Here is a 13,206-nt window from a genome sequence, read left to right on the forward strand (position 1 = left end):
GCTGCGTTACAGAATGGTAGGATTTGTCTGCGCTTACACTAGGCTTGGATTCGACAAAGTTATACGTTCAATTAACTTAAGTAAACTTGTCACTCAAAAGTTTGAAACTGATTGATTAAGTGAATAAATAATCTGTGTTGTTTTCATTAGTATCACATTTTCCTTGCATACTAAATTAGAAAAGATAAACTCAGGAGCACTCTAATGAATTGCTAGGAATATGCGGCAGTTATCTAATGGTACCTTTCTTTTGGAATGTAATTTATCTTCTTCAGTTTAATTGACTTGTTTAGTCAAATATCACACTGCCAAGCAGAGCTTTTGAAAAAGATATTTCAACAGTTTGCTAAACTATGAACTCATACATATCTAATGAGACTTCAAAGCAAAGTATAGTACATGCGTGTGGTGTAGTAGAAACTGTTCCAAACAGAAGAAACTGTTAGACAAGGGTAAAAGAGACTATTCTGTTTTGAAGTTTTCTTGTTAGTCAACAAGGTATATCCTTAGCAGGCTTTGAAAAGAAGACAAAACAAAAAAAGCTGAAAACAAAGTTAATTCCTTACCATCAGGAAAGTCAGACACCACCTTCTGGCCCCCAAATATTTTTTTAATAAAATAAGAATTCTTTTTTTTTTATTTTGTGAAAGTTAAAAGAGGAATGTATCCATTAATTATTGTTTTTTCATAAATATGGCAGTCTAATGAAGATTTTTGGCTGACATTAACAAATACTTTAATTGTTGTTTCTACATATAAAAAGATATGTCTTGATTATCAAGAAAGACTTCATGTTAATGAGACAGCTAATGATTATTTGTTATCAGAAGAGATAAAACACTTCAAAATGAAAAGCTGAAGGAATTATTATTTAGACTATACAATATTCATCAGGTTTTGTTTGTTTTGATTAACTCTATGAACTTTATTTCCTGAGTGCTTTTTAAAAAAAAAAGTTTATCTTTCATAAATATAGTGACAAAAAGCTTAAGTCTCAAGATGATAGAGTGCTTATTTTCAAGCAAAACTAAGAAATAGTTCATTTGACTTTCCTGGGATAGATATTACTAGACAAGTAGTTGACTGAGCAATGAAATTTTTAGAAGGTGGGCTTTGCTTTGTGCCTCATGGTTGGGTTACCCCATATCTAATAAGAGATGAACTCTGTTCAGTGAGGTATTCCTAATCTCTCCCTTCCATGTATAGTTTTAATAATATACTTGACCTCACACTGCAGACATACAGGAAAATGTGTGGGTAAGACGCTGCAAATTTTCCTTGGTGGAAGTACTAATCTGTTTCCACCTCTCAAGTTAAGAGGAAATTGTCCAACAGATTGAAAAGTTATTGGGCATAGAAAAGACAGAGCATTTGTATAAACCTTGTTTCCCTAAGAAACCAGATGTAAAGTCTCCATACAGATGTGATGGCTCTTATAAGGATTCAGTCAGATAAAATATTTGGTGAGGCAATATTACCATCTGCAACACAGGTTTACATCACTATCAGGACTTTGGTTCTTCACATACTTCCTACAGGCTTTTTGTTGCCCAGGTTAAAACGTTCTCCTGTATTCTACACCCAGATCTCAAGCTTTTGCATCACACTTCTCTTCACAGCAACAGGCACAAGATATTACTTGTAACATTTTTCTGTATTGATAAATCCCTTTCAGTTATAGAATAATCTTATGGCCTCTTGCTGTCCAATTTAGTTTTATATATTTACTTCTAATATTCAGATTCTCCAGTGATGATCTCCATGGATGCAGTTCTTCCCACAGATGTGGAAAAGATCCTGAAGATCTAGAGAAATAAGAAAGCTCTATGAATCTGAATTGTGATAATGTACGACTTGCTACATTTTCATGTGGAGAGCCTGGCCTTTTCCATTGCACATCCAACAACAAAATTTAGACAAGATAAGAAAGGTCTTTGATTAAAAGATTCCCTTGTTTTGACTCTTGAACTCCCTCCTAAGAAAAGGAGGCATTATAATGACAGTCGCCTTTGAATTGCCATGATATTTAATGCAATATATGTAAGGGCAGTGTGACTGAATTTTCAGTCTGAGATCCGTACAAATCCTACAAGTAGCTGTTCAGATAAATATGCATATTTTATCATTACTAATATCCATTTCATTTCCTAAGTGAGGGAAAAGTGAGTGTCAGTGTTGATTCTGATCTGAGCTTTCACTGAAGTCAAGTGTACTCGGACGGATTTACAATTCAGATGTGTAGCAGACAAAACCTCATCAAAAATAAAACACTTTTTCTAATCAGGGAAAAAACCCCATAATTTACTGTGTATGTTACATTATGCTGCTAAAAGCAAAGGTCTTGCAACAAAGTTGCAACAGTAAAAACAGGTTTTCTATTCTCTTCTCCTTGTGCTGATTAAAATGTTTGTCATACCTCCTAACCTAAGAAAGGAAGGAAAATGTAATGATGCAATTTGGTGGAAGTCAAATCAAGTGGAAATAGTGATGAAAAAATTGCCAGAATTCTTTTTTTATTCTTTTGCGCCTAATAGGCAAAACTCCGAGTGTCAAAAAAGCTGTATCTCTAGCAACCAGCAGTATTCATACTCTGGTCCTGATATCCTCCTGTAATTCTTTTTTATTTTATTATAAAATTAGGAATTGTTTTGAGTGAGGTTATGAAGAGCATTAAGGTAATCACCAGAACAGGATAGAACAGTTAGCTGGACAAATTTGTGTTTCCATTAATACCTCAGTAACAACCTTTGACTACTAAATACAACATAAATACTTGGCCCTATTGAAGTTAATGGAAGTTTTGCCATTAATCCCTTTGTGCTCCAAGGTCTCCCGGCACAGATCCTATTATAGATGTATCTGAAAAGTTATTTCATAGATATCTTGATGTAAAGTTTACTGTTACACAGGCAAATGGCATTGTGATAGCTGACCTGAATTTATTCTATAAAGTTCTGTTCTCCTTTGAAGTCTGTTAATGATTCATTTTCTGTCACTCCTGAATCTACCTTAATGTACTATTATGCATGGCTGATGTTTCAGATTATTACATCACTCTTTGCAAGACTTAAGCTTTATGTCGGCATCAAGTATTGTCTGGCACAATCCATTTAGCTACTGTATTTCGGTCCCTAAGCTTTTGATGAATCTGGAATCACGACTTAAATATTTACAATTTTCTGTTGAAGTGTGTTACAAGAAAGAGATTATGCATGCAGGAAGCGTATAGGGAGTTTGAAGATAACAAATGATACATCAAGCACAGCCTAATGTGGTTTTACTGGAGTAGAAACAGTGGTAATAAATCACCTGCCAATGTTGATAATAAAATACTGCATTGGCCTCCATCAGCCACAAGAGAAAGGTTAAATGTTATTTCTCACAATAACCATGTGGTCTTCATTCCTGACATCTTTGATACTAAATTCTGTCATTATTTTCTGTAGAAACTGTGATCTTTATAAAAAAATATTCCATTAAGAATAAAATCTGATGCTTGCTGACCTCCAATATCCCTGAAAAACCTTCATCCATTTTATGGTTATTGTACCATATAAATTGCCTTCCATTTTGGGGTAAATACAGCCTGCTCTGCAAAAGTCAGAAGGTAAAGCTTGGAATTCACCATGGCCAGCTTTGGTTGACCTCTGATGATTTGTTTCATAGCCACTAGAGTTGTTCTGTGTAGTTTAGTTAAGAACAGCATCATTAACCTTTATGATGTCATTTATTTATTTATTTTGTTGTTTATTTGTGAGATGACTTGTTAGATGGTGTTCTGCACTGAGGTGGGGGGGGGGGAGAGAGAGAGAGAGAGATGGTGCAAGGTTCTTTCTGGATCTCAATAGGAAAGGCCCCAAAACAAACGGCTTAATAAGATAACTGATTTGATATGACAGAATAAGAAGAGGAATATAGACAGTGAGTAAATCTTATGTCCCTTCAAATGCTGGGCACCCTGCGTTCGTGCAGCCTCAGACGGAGCCTGGATGGATTTTCCCGTGGCATGCTGTGCAGACCAGAGCAGATCCTGTTTGTGCAGAGAAGCTCCCCCATTTTGGTTCTTCAAGCTAATACATAATTTCCTTACAAGAAAACAACCCTATGCCTTAAGGATGTTCTCGTGAGAACTTATTGCTGTGCTTTTAGGTAAAGGCAAGGCCAGGCAGGTGGTGTACTGGCTGGTACCCATTGGGAGCTGCCCGCAGGCTCCTCTGGTACAAGGAGCTGGTTGACGTTATCCTGAGGCCAAAGGGTTTGTGCAACACAACACAGGTCTGCGCTTACTCAGGTTAACCACTATGTGGATCCCTGACTCCTAAACGTGCAATGGTCTCTCGGACAGGATCAATACAGATGGTTCCTACACAACTTCAATATTACAACAAAAATAATAATAATAATAATAATAATAAAAGACTAACATATTACACCCTCTCTCGGTTAAAAGCAAGCTTACTGTGGATGTTGCAGAAATAATCCTTAAATTAGCAGACATATGCTGAGTACTATGTAGCTGGTATGATATGCAGTAAAGCGTCAAGTCCATTTTAGAACAAGTGGCAGTTTTTGGGTATAACAGCCTTACAAGACCCGGGACAAATTACTTATCTGGTTCATATTCCCACTGTTTTTCCTTTCTATTTTGGCAGTCTATGATTTTATCAGTATAGAGCTTCTATTGACTGTTTTAAATGCTTCTGTTCTAATTATATATGTATTAGGTTTTCAGGATGTTTTCCATATATTCTCCCCTCCTGGTTCCAGGGACCATGGCAGGGACAAACCTGAAAACTTATTAAGAGCAGGATATATGCAAAAGAAGGTCATCAATCTGTGCTTTGCAGTAGCGTTGTCTCCCAGGTGTGTGTCTACTGGGCTTATTCAACCCACCTTCTCAAGGCACAACACACAAGTATTATCCAGCAACAGCATTAACCTTTTCTCATTGCAAGAAATTTTACTGAATGCTCAACGACATTTCCACTTAATGTTGAAATACCATTTATGATCTTGGAACAGTATTTCCTATAGAGAATGTTTTTATCTCTTTTTCTTATTTTCATAACTATGACGTAAGACTCAGTTTGCTATTTCATCTTACGATGCTATGAGCTGCATCAGTAAACTGAATGAAACATCAAATTTTCAATCTTATCTCTAGCAAAGTTACTGGAATTGGCATCTGCAGAAACCTGGCCCTCTTCTTCCAAACCAGACCAGTGGAGTCAAACCCCCTTTATACATTTCCCAGTTTGCACTACATTGATCAGTCTAGCTATCTCTCTATTCATTAATTAGCTAACAAGATAATTTAAGATAACTTTATATCCTGATCAGTGTATGAATGAATAACTGTGTATAAGAGAGGGCATGTTCATGTCAGATGCAGCTGGGAACAAAGATTAACAGGAGAAAAGGAGAAAGATGAGAAGAAGGAGATAGAAAAAGAGCCAGAAATCTTTTTTGCAGAGTGAAAGAAATGAGAGTAGAAAAGACAGGAGAAGGAATTTAAAACATAACGCAGGCTAGTTGTTTAGCATTCACCAGAAATTAAATGGAAGACATTGGGTTTACGGAGCTGTAGTAAATTAGCGCAGTAAATGGACCAAGTCTATATATGCTGTTAGAAATATTATAATGCAATTCTCCTGTAAGATTCTCAGAGTACCTGAAAAGGAAACAACATTGCTAGTTTCCCTCTTCCTTTATGTTTATATTCGGTATTATATTAGAATTTTCCTTCTAAAATATATGAAAAGAGACTGTATCTCTCTAATACCACTCCTTGCATCCTCCTTCAAAATCCTCCTCTGAGCTCAGAATTCTCATTAGGATTATAAATGAGAGCAAATACGTCGGTTTTTTATTCACAATATGTTAGTGTCTATATTGCCTATGATACTGAAAGTGTCTGGCTTTGCAATGTTAAGTTTAATTTTGTCAGATCTAGTTTCAGTTGTTTAAATACCAGTTTATTTGCAAAAAAGACAGATAATAAAAAGCAGTTAGAAAACAACAAGCTATAGAGTGAAGCAGAAATTAACAAGAGAGATTTGTGCTATAAATGAAATAAATAAAACATTTAATTCTCTCTATTACATGAGGGAAAGAAAACCATGCACCCAGTTGTATATGTTAAAATCTGAGTCAAAATATTTTAGTGTCTATTACTTTCATAGAACCCTCTGCTCCAGTTTTACTGAAAAGAGGTGAATTTCATATGTACATGCTGCATAATGGGTACAGTTTCTTTGTTGAGATTTCTGGGTGTATGTAGAGAGGATGCTTAAGATCATTAAAAACACAGCTTTGATCTTTAGTAGCTTCTCTTTAAACAACTAGCTATCTAGGGTACTCCTATATTCAAATTAGTTTACAAGTCTTCATGGTTTCCTAATTATGCTTCTCCATCGTGTTCCTAATCTCAAAGGCAGGAAAATCTTAATTAAAGGAATAGCTTTTTTTTTTTTTTTTTTTTTTTTACAAAATGGAGAAAGTTTACATTCTTCCCTCAAAAAACTCCCAGCCTAACAGGTTGCTCACTTAGAAAACTAGGCTTTTATTTCACCTGCCAAAGGCATAAACTTCACAACATTTATCAAAAAAATTGGTCTGCATGTTACCTATGAAATTTAAATGTAAGAATGCACATTGCCAGAAATTATGGAGAAGGGAAACAGGAAGTTCTGCTTATAGTTCTTATTAATAAAAAATTCAAAGGCTAAGCTATTTTTCTGTTACAAAGTTGCTTAAAGCACTCTGTCATTGGTCATTCCAAATGCAAGTGCGCTAATGATGCTATATATTCATTTCTGCATGAGGGCAAAAAATGATCATTTTAATTTGATGGTACTGAAGTCTTTGAATATTCAGTTTGTAGGATTTTTTTCTTTCCAATTCATCATACAGGAGAGGAATACAAGACTCCATAGCTGAGAACCATACTGAAAGGGTTATTTTTTTTCAAGTGATTATTTCTGCTTCACTTTCTATGATCATTTTTCACCATTAGGATAGATCTCATCTGACTCCTTTTACTTGGTAATTTTATTATAGTTATGGTCCTTTGACATCAGGACAGTCCTACCCTGATTTTTAATCTTCGCATCTTTATTGTGTGACAAGAGCTCAAATAGCTTCTCCAACCTGAAATCTCACTGGAAGAGAAACAGTCTGTCATAAAAGATCATTTGTACAAGTATGCTGCAGGGACTGGATGATGGTACCATGATCATAGAATCACAGAATGGTTTGGGTTGGACCTTTAAAGACCAACTAGTCCAACCCCCCTGCCATGGGCTGGGACATCTTTCAGCAGATCAGGTTGGTCAAAGCCCTGTCCAACCTGACTTTCAAGAATTCCAGGGATGGAGCATCCACACGTTCTCTGGGCAATGCATTTAACTGCCATGCTGAGAAGTGCCATGTTCAAATCTCGTTGGTCAGAAAATATTCCCTGGTTATTTTAGTGAAAATAATACCTGAAAAATGCAAAATAGTGGTATTATTCACTGAAGGAGAAATTCTCAGTTTGCTCTGTTATGGTGTTTTTTTCTCCAGCCTGGGATATTACTTTATGAATTCTACTTTCCCCCTCTCTTCTTCTCCTGCCTTGGGAACTTAAGTGCATAACTGTTCAATATCAGCAATTTTACCCAGGGAGGAAAACTTTGCTCTATTTATTTAATTATATGTCGCTTGTAGGAATTGGTTCACTAGTCCATTGTTTGGTTTTATTTCCTACTTTTCCAACTTGTGATGTTTATGACCACCTTCCCATCATCACTGTCATTGCTTTTCAAAGTTCTGATACTGTTTGAATCTGATACGGAGGATGATATACAAATGTGTTGATGTAGAATAGAAGATAAATGCAGTGAAGTGTAAATTGGAACGGAGGTCTCAAAATCTTACGTTATATCCTGAGACAGCAGGTTACAACATAAGATGGCAGAAGTTTCATTAGAAGTGAACTGGAGGTGAGGAATGGGAGAGCTAGAAGAGGGAAAAAAGAAAAAGCAGGAAAGGGGTGTAGATGCGGTGGCTTCTTCACAAGATCCTGTTGTATCATTTAATTATTTTCAGCTTGTTAGACAAAATATGTTTTACTTATGTTATGCAGATGACATTTGTGCCAGACTTAATTAGTCTATCGGAGTCTGTCGCCAGTTTTAATCAGGTTGTCAGAATCTAAATTCTCTAGAGCCATAATGTAAACAATTTACAACAAGCTAGCAAGTACTGTATGAAACATTGAAACATCTCCAGACATCTGTGAAGCCTTCAGTTGCAAAGCCTCCTGATTTTTAGTTGTTTTGTTTTTTTTTTAATTTGGAACTCAATTGCTTCTGCAAAATTTGATTGAAGGCTCAAACATTTTGTATGAATATCAGTCTGTTTCCAGGACCAACCCGTACTTTACAAGTTCCTGGAAAGAGCTTATGCTTCACATTGAATCCATGCAAAATGTGACATTTTCAGATAAGATTTATTCACAGTTTTAGGTTATGTCAAACTCTAAGAGGAGAGACTTTTAATGTAGACTTTTAAAGAAATGTGAGATTTATTTTGCAGTTACTGAGTGCAGTGTCCAAGATTCAATATTAAAACAATATTTCTCAATCCACAAACTTGCACCAAACTCTTTGCAGTTGACATTATTTGTATTCTGAAGAAAAGAACAGATATATTAGGTTTTGGTTTTGTTTCAGAATATTGGCCAGTCTTGTTTCACTTATTGCCACCATTTGTTAATGGAGTCTGCAGCACCACTGACTGTGGTGGGTTAAACACTTTACATTTAGACTTCAGTTCAGAATGTTGGAGATTCTGCTAAACATGTAATGATGGTTTTATATTCCTCACAGAAGCAAGTTTATGCAATTTTCTACAAGGCATACTTCTCTTCTAAGAAAATCCACTAAACTTTTCACTAAAGAATTTTCCCTTAAAATAGTACTTGACCTTTTTTTTGCTTTAAAACTTATGCACAGCTACATTTTGGATCAATAATTTATCTGTGGACATCTTCAGCTTATTTTCAGTCAATTCACAAATGGAAAAATAGATGTAGTTTATTAGATAGGCAATTTGCTGCTAGATCCAGAGAATATCAATGACCCTATGCAATAAAGCTATACCAGGTTTTTTATCTCTGAATCAAGAAACATTGGAGACTTGCCATTGGCATATAGAGCTGTATGAGTTAGGGCTGCTTCCAACTGAGATACAAGGGGCCAGAATCAGTGTTGGAATAAGTTGGCATGATTTCATTAAATACAAGTGGAGTTGTGCCCACTTATATCAGCAGCAAATTTGAGAACATATCCATATGGCTTCTACATTTATAATGGAGAGTCTCCAAAAGCAGTAGACCAGAGATGGCAAGGATTCATTGAAGCACATAATTTTTATTTCACCTATCTGAATAAAGTAGATCTTCTTCCACAAATGTGCATGAAAAATATTCATACATCTTTAACAACTGTAATCCAAGTTGCTTGTTGAGTTGTTAGCTGGATGAATTCTCTCTGCATTTTGCAGGGAAAGAGCTTTGTTTCTTACCTCACTGAAATGTAAATGAATGGAATGTGTATAAACTTTAATGAAAAAGTGTCTATAATTCACAATTGGCTTATAATTGCTTTTATTTGTTATATGTCTTGAAAACATGGCTACATGGCTTGTTTTTTTTCACCAGCTTACATGACTTTCTTCGAAACTTTTCTATTTAAACTTTCTCTCAGAAGTTTGGTTTTTTTGTTTTTTTTTTTTTCTATTCAATCAAATTTTAAATGCTCTAAAAATAATCGATACATGCGGAGGTGCTCACCATTCTATGGATTCTGAAACAACGTATAGCCATGTAGCTTTTATCCGAGTCCATATGCACTTAATGTCTCCTTCCTACCTCTTCCCATTACACGCTTTGCCTGTAACTGTGTCACATATTATATCTAAAGACAGGCATTACAATTCAGACTTCACTCATCATCAGGTTGCAGTGCTTAACTTCCAGTGTGTTTGCATATAAGAGAAAATAAAAATGATGAATTTCTTCTTAAAGGATCTTGAACAAATCAGAGTACTATAGACAGTGATGACTCTCAATTATCCATATTTCATCTAATTTCTAAGGTGATACTGTTTCCTAATTGTATTATGCTTCCTAAATATTATGGATTTAGCTGAGTTTATCATTCTTTGCTGTGTCAACTGAGCAAAGATGGGACCTTGCTTATGAACCTATTAATGTTAAAGGATTGCTGGATGCTTACTTGAAACGGACCCAGTCCTGTTACTCCAGGGTTGGTATCTGGATTGCAAGAACTAGCATTACAGTTGACACGGGTTGACAGTTACTTGTTTTCTCAAGAAGAAGGGCAACTGACAAAGTGTGTGCAGACTGAACTATCTTTTTCCCCCAGAGTTTTTCTGACAGGTAAGGCTGAGACTTGCAGAAATGTCAGGAAGATGCTGATGGCCAGAGGATACATTTCCTATGGCTAAAAAGGCTCCTGTGTGTCAATCCCATTCTTTTCACAAATATAACATTATTTTCAAGACTTTTTTGTTTATGCTTTGTTTCTAGTAAGGGACAAAAATACCAGTGGAGATACATGAAGAAATATTGGTAGTTTCTGTGAACTTCCTTTTGAGTAAAAAACCCACTTGTTAATCTCTGCAAATGCTGTATCTCAAGAGCTGAATTTTGTTTTACTCTTTCTGAACCATGATGCCACGTAAGTGAATTCTTACTCCATTCTATATTTAATTAAATAATAGGGTTTAAATTATGTAATCCTCTTTTTCCAGACTGAATAATTTGTATTAATTCCTTTTCAGTCTTTTTCCCCACAAATCTATGCCCTTTCTTACTGATGTTAAGTATAAGGCTTTAATTCAAACTTGATTGCGAAAAGCCCACATTAGTTAACACCAAACTCACTTTCCTACTATGCTGTAGAGAAGCTGCTACGGAGATAACCATATTTAAAAGCACCTTCCAAATAACCACATCTACTAGGATTAACAAAGCCACATGCGACTTCTTCCCAGTGATATTTTTATGTCCACTGGAAATAATTTCCAAAGTAGAAATTCTTTGTTACTTTTTTTATTTTCCCTTCATTTTGCCCTGTGAACACCTCCAAATTTAAATAACCTTGTATAGTAACCTCTATTAAACTATTTTTGATCAACTGGAGCTAGTTGTTTTGAATTCTTTCTGGACATACTTTTGCATACTTTTTCATAAGCCACAGTGAAAGAAACAGTAACTGTGAGTTTATAAATATCCTGAAGGTTATCTACTTGATAGTATTTTCTACTTGTTTGAGAGCTGTGATGATGTTTCCTTGAGCTCACTGGGGTTTTGTGAGGGAAGTTCATGTAAATACAGCTCCTGCCTGTAACAATGGGATGCATGAATAGGGCATTGTTTTTGACTTCAGTTGATATGGCAACAGGGGCTTGTGTCATCAAAAAATAACCAGTGTCCCCCAGGGGGAAGGAAAAAAAAAAAGGAAGCATTTTGAACAAATCAGAAGACAAGGACAATGGAAAGAAGCATAAAAGGATAAGGACTGTACTTGGTAAAGCCCTCTGTCAGACAGATCTTGTTGCAGACACAGAAATTGTATAAGTTGTTCAAGGACTTCCAGAGATACTCGCAGCTAGAGACTCAAATCTTGTAAAGAGTCAGGCAATATCGTTGCCAAGGTAGAAAAAACTCTCTGGTCCCTGTCTGTTTGGAAATATCTGGTCTCTGGTGATTTCAAAATTATTTTATTTACCAATTCCAATACTTAGAGCTTGGGAGAGATAGTTTCAAATCTTCCTTCTGTTTTATTGGAAAAGAAAATAGAACCAAGATTTTTACCCTTCCATAATACTCTTATTTATTTGGGTATACAGAATATTAGTGTGTTGTTCTGTCCCTCCTGTAGAAACTGTTTTACTTGAATTAATATTCATTGAGACAGCAAATAACTTGGTAGCCATTTTTTTAGGGTGCCTACGTGAGAGGTGAAACCCTGGGCTCTTTTTTACATTTATTTAATAATAAAACACTTTATGCAATACAGAGCTTATGCAGAATACCTTATAGCCCATTAACACTCAGCAGTAAAGTGGCAGACCTCAATTTCTGTTGTGAAGCAAGTAAGCAGACAAACATGAACTTAGGTCTCCTTTTGCAAGTTAACTGTCCTGTCCTCTTCTCTGGGAGTGTGTTATTTCACATCTCTCTCTGCTGCTGTTTGAAGATTTTTAAACCCTGCTGCTCATTTTCAATTAAAAATCTGCAAATCAAGTGTTTAACTCCCATTCCTTTTAGGTGAGAAATTCTGAAAGATGCTACTTCCATATTAAGTCAAAATTAATTTTTTAGATTTTTTTAGTCAAAGACCAAATAGGGAAAGATCAAGCTGTTGTGTAATCTGTTGCTCCCACCAGAAGGAAGAATAAGAGTCATCTTGTGAACCAAAGAGGTTTTTTTGCATAAGGAGACTAAGCAGGTTGTATGGAACCCAGCAGTATCACAGCGTAGAGGTCAGCTGCCATTTCAGCTGGATGTACTGGTTTAAAAGCTGTCCAACATCTTGACATTAAGGATCAGAATTTGATAACTGTACTTGATTAGTTAATACACAGATATTTTAGGTAATAAATGGCAGGACTATTATGATTACGAATATATGATTACAAGTCTAAAGGAGTGAAGGTTTTGGGCAAAAGATAAAGCAAATGAAAATGAATGTGCTTTCAAATCTTATATAACATGGTTGAAAACAATTAGTATCATTCAGAAGACAATTAGTGTATTTCAGTAGTATTCCAAGTACTATATAATATTTAATTAAAATGCTTTTTATTTTAGAAAGAGCTTAAAAAAAAAAAAGTTTGTTTTTTTTCTAAACAGAAATCCAGGTAGGATATCCTCTAAAAGTAAAAGTAACTTTTTTTTTCTTTTCTCTCCAGAAATAAGGCCTTCTCACTGAAAAAAATGTCTTTATAGAAGTAAACATTAAGAAAAAGTAGCAATTCTTTCAAGTGTGTTCTTTTGAGCAGAAAAAATGTCATCATATATGTTCAGTTATGTTTTAACACTAGTTCAAGAAAATTATGCATTTACGTGCCGCCTTCTAACATCAGAAACATTTGTTAACATTTTAGAATTAAGTGGAGCCCTACTATACCTGC

Source organism: Nipponia nippon, unplaced genomic scaffold, assembly GCF_047370975.1.
Source record: "Nipponia nippon isolate SJK-2023a ecotype South Korea unplaced genomic scaffold, ASM4737097v1 scaffold_6, whole genome shotgun sequence".
Classification (NCBI taxonomy): domain Eukaryota; kingdom Metazoa; phylum Chordata; class Aves; order Pelecaniformes; family Threskiornithidae; genus Nipponia; species Nipponia nippon.